The sequence below is a fragment of the Babylonia areolata genome, chromosome 15 (genome assembly GCF_041734735.1).
Source record: "Babylonia areolata isolate BAREFJ2019XMU chromosome 15, ASM4173473v1, whole genome shotgun sequence".
NCBI classification, from domain to species: domain Eukaryota; kingdom Metazoa; phylum Mollusca; class Gastropoda; order Neogastropoda; family Buccinidae; genus Babylonia; species Babylonia areolata.
This window is the reverse complement of record NC_134890.1, coordinates 30540470-30545036: the sequence shown is the minus strand read 5'-3', so window position 1 is coordinate 30545036 and position 4567 is coordinate 30540470. Positions and strand designations below refer to the sequence as shown.

General features: G+C 46.7%; 1 long non-coding RNA gene across 1 annotated transcript in view; it reads left to right on the top strand.

Annotated features, from left to right (window-relative positions):
• Positions 1-3104: 3104 nt before the first annotated feature.
• Positions 3105-4567, top strand: part of LOC143290324 (uncharacterized) — a 12415-nt gene continuing 10952 nt past the window's right edge. The window contains exon 1 of the long non-coding RNA XR_013056362.1: positions 3105-3450. This is a non-coding gene — a long non-coding RNA (uncharacterized LOC143290324). The remainder of the gene's footprint in view (positions 3451-4567) is intronic.

Genomic DNA, 4567 nt, shown 5'->3' with positions numbered 1-4567 from the left:
TTGTGTGGAGACTTGACGAGGGTTTCCGCTTGTGCCCGTGACAGGGTTTGAAGTGACCAACCCAGCCCAAAACAGGATGAAAAACCACTCCCCGAACATCCAGAAGCCGTATTTACTCATTCAGCCCTGTGCTGTGCCAGAGCATTGCTAAGGCGTCGACATTCGTTTCATTAAAACGGTTTTACAATTTTGTACACATGCATAAACCACAAGCAATAAGAACTAACTCCTCTGGGCTGAATGGGTTAACGTACTTGTGAACCAGATAGTTGAATAAGTTAACGTATTGTGACCCACACAGTTGAATGGGTTAACGTGCATGTGACCCAGATAGTTGAATGGGTTGACGCACTTGTGACCCAGACAGTTGAATGGGTTAACCGTATTGTGACCCAGACAGTTGAATGGGTTAAAGTACTTGTGACCCAGATAGCTGAATAAGTTAACGTACTTGTGACCCACACAGTTGAATGGGTTAACGTGCATTTGACCCAGATAGTTGAATGGGTTAACGTATTGTGACCCAGATAGTTGAATGGGTTAACGCACTTGTGATCCAGATAGTTGAATGGGTTAAAGTACTTGTGACCCAGACAGTTGAATGGGTTAAAGTACTTGTGACCCAAACAGTTGAATGGGTTGCCGCACTTGTGACCCAGACAGTTGAATGGGTTAACGTACTTGTGACCCAGATAGTTGAATGGATTAAAGTACTTGTGACCCAGATAGTTGAATAAGTTAACGTACTTGTGACCCAGACAGCTGAATGGGTTGCCGCACTTGTGACCCAGACAGTTGAATGGGTTAACGTACTTGTGACCCAGACAGTTGAATGGGTTAAAGTACTTGTGACCCAGATAGCTGAATAAGTTAACGTACTTGTGACCCAGACAGCTGAATGGGTTGCCGCACTTGTGACCCAGACAGTTGAATGGGTTAACGTACTTGTGACCCAGACAGTTGAATGGGTTAACGTGCATGTGACCCAGATAGTTGAATGGGTTAACGTACTTGTGAGCCAGATAGTTGAATGGGTTAACATACTTGTGACCCAGATAGCTGAATAAGTTAACGTACTTGTGACCCAGACAGCTGAATGGGTTGCCGCACTTGTGACCCAGACAGTTGAATGGGTTAACGTACTTGTGACCCAGACAGTTGAATGGGTTAACGTGCATGTGACCCAGATAGTTGAATGGGTTAACGTACTTGTGAGCCAGATAGTTGAATGGGTTAACATACTTGTGAGCCAGATAGGGAATGGGTTAACCTACATGTGACCCAGACAGGGCAGTTAAGACTGAGTGGGCGGTAGTCCTCCCGGCATCTGCAGACTGACCACAGGGTCACAAGTGGCGCTGGGCTGTGGCGCTACAAGCTGCTTGAAATTCCGTGTGACCGGAAACTCAGCTCCGACATTCATGAAGAGGGAGAGAAAGAAAATGGGCGGGGTGTGGTGAGGGGGGTGGGGGTGGGGCTAAGGGAAATTTGGGGAACAGTGGAGGTAGGAGGAACGTGTAGGTGGGAGGGTGGAGAAGGGGGAGACTAGGTGGAAGGGGGGGGGAGCAGAGGTGAAAGGTGAGGAAGCGGGATTATGACGCTGGGGTGTATCCATACTCTTCAACACAAAGCACAGTGTGTGTGAGTGAGTGAGTAAGAGACACAGAGAGAGAAAGAGAGAGAGAGAACTCAGAACTCAAAACTTTTTTTTTTTTATTCAAGGATTAAGATTTTAGGCATGGCCCATTCTTCCAATCTAGTCCTTGCTAATCTACATCAGTTAAAACAGCACATTATATTTGATGGAAAGGGGAAACAGAGAAGAAAAGACTTCTTTTACTGCAGATGGAATATGATGAAGAACACACACACACACACACACACACACACACACACACACACACACACACACACACACACACACACACAGATTGACAGATGGATAGTAGAGAGAGAGAGAGAGTGAGAAGGGGGGATATACCTTCAGTATCGCCAACCGGATGACTAAAGCCACATTGTTGTTATCATCAAATCAACGTACAACAGTTGTAGTTAATACTAATACGAGAGAGACAGAGAGAGAGGGGAGGGGGGAGAGAGAGAGGAGGGCTAGAGAAAGACGGACAGACAGACAGATTCAGTTTCAGTTTCAGTTTCACTTTCTCAAGGAGGCGTCACTGCGTTCGGACAAATCCATACACGCTATACCACATCTGTTGAGCAGATGCCTGACCAGCAGCATAACCCAACGCGCTTAGTCAGGCCTTGAGTGCATGCTTACATATTTGTGTACCTATGAAAGTGGATTTCATTTTACGTAATTTCGCCAGAGGACAACACTCTCGTTGCCATGGGTTCTTTTTCAGTGCGCCATGTGCGTGCTGCACACGGGACCTCGGTTTATCGTCTCATCCGAAAGACTAGACGCTCAGTTTGATTTTCCAGTCAAACTTAGGAGAAAGGGCGAGAGCGGGATTCGAACCCACACCCTCACGGACTCTCTGTATTGGCATCTGAGCGTCTTAACCATTCTGCCACCTTCCTCCTTTCAGATTCAAATTCAGACTATTGTACACAACGGTAAACAATAATGGTTGGAAGATGCAACGAAACATACTCTTTTTTCCCCCCCTTCCTCCCAAAACTCCCCCACCCCCACCCTCCCCCCCCAACCAACCCCCGCCCCAAACCCCCTCCCCACCCCACCGCCCACGAAATCACGCAATCGCCTTCCGCCCTCCCTTCCTTCCATCACCCCCCCCCCCCCCCACAACACCCCTATCTCCACCTCTATCACTACCCTTCTAAGAAGTCCTATCAACGATAAGGTTTCTCGCGAGGGGGAAGGTGGGGGGAGGGCAAAGGAGGCAGGGTGTGGCTGGGGAGGGGGGCGGGCAAGGGGGACAGGAGGGGGTTGGGGGGAGAGGGGGGGACAGCCAGCGCAGCCTTTAAGCAGACAGCACTTTGCATGCAACACTGCCAAAGTGAGGCTTATAACACACAGAGAGAGGGCGTGTCATTCTCTCTCTCTCCCACTATATATCTTTTGTCGTGTGGCCACCATCAGTTGTATCCACTCTCTCTCTCTCTCTCTGTGACCTCAACACACGTAGCAACACTTTCTCATCTCTCTCTCTGTCTCTCTCTCTCTCTCTGCTCTTGCTCTTGGGCCGCCGCCGAAGCGAAGTCATCTTGAACGACGAGACAACCCGGGTGACTGACCCATCGCTGGAACTGGTCAACATCCGCTTTTTGACCAACGTGTTGGACTTTCGTGACACTGTCTGTACATTTCTGAAACCCGCAACACCGCCTGTTTTCTGACTGACACAGGGCGGGAGGGTTGTTGAGTCAGCCGGGGGCAGTTTGGAACGAGAGAAGGCGAGGAAAGGAGAAAGAAAACTTCAGCGTCTTCTGTCGGTTTCTTCTTTCCGTTTTCTTTTTTTTAAGGTAAGAAGGACTCTGTGTGTGTGTGTGTGTGTGTGTGTGTGTGTGTGTGTGTGTGTGTGTGTGTGTGTGTGTGTGTGTGTGTGTGTGTGTGTGTGTACAATTGTTCTTGTGGTCTATTCTATAAGTTGTAATGAATATGATGCTTTGGTATTACAGTTGTTGTTTTTTTGTTTTGTTTTTTTGTTGTTGTTTTTGTGTTTTTTTCTTCTTCTTCCTTATTTCCTTTTTTTGTGTTAATTCTTTTACTTGCACTATTTCATTTTATTTCCACCAATGTTTCCCCCTTTCGAGAGCTAGATAAACAAAGCACTGTTTGCTTATTCTGTTGAAAATAAAATTCATTCATAAAATTCTCTCTCTCTCTCTCTCTCTCTCTCTCTCTCTCTCTCTCTCTCTTTCTACCTCTTCTTTTTTTTTCTCTACCTCTCTTTCTCTTTGTGTGTGGGGGGATACATTTAGAAATCTCTTTTGTAGCATATGCATGAATAAATATAGCTATATCTGCTCGTTTAATTGTGTCTTTCAGGCAGTTTGATCACATTCATATTGAGGGTGAGCGGGTCAAGACAAAAACCTGTAAACAGTGGTTCCATAATGGAGAATACTTAAATGGCACTATCTGCCCATCATGCAGAGACGAGGACGAAAATTTGTAGTTGTATTTGTATTCCTTTTTATCACAACAGATTTCTCTGTGTGAAATTCGGGCTGCTCTCCCAAGGGAGAGAGCGCGTCGCTTCACTACAGCGCTACCCGTTCATTTGTATTTTTTCCTGCCTGCAGTTTTTTGTTTGTTTCTTTTGTTGTTGTTGTTGTTTTTTGGGGGGTTTTGTTGTTTTTTCTATCGAAGTGGATTTGTCTACAGAATTTAGCCAGGAACAACCCTTTTGTTGCCGTGGGTCCTTTTACGTGTGCTAAGTGCATGCTGCACACGGGACTCGGTTTGTCGTTTCATCCGAATGACTAGCGTCCAGACCACCACTCAAGGTCTAGTGGAGGGGGAGAAAATATCGGCGGCTGAGCCGTGATTCGAACCAGTGCGCTCAGATTCTCTCGCTTCCTAGGCGGACACGTTACCTCTAGGCCATCACTCCACAAAATGAAGAACGCTTTCTAT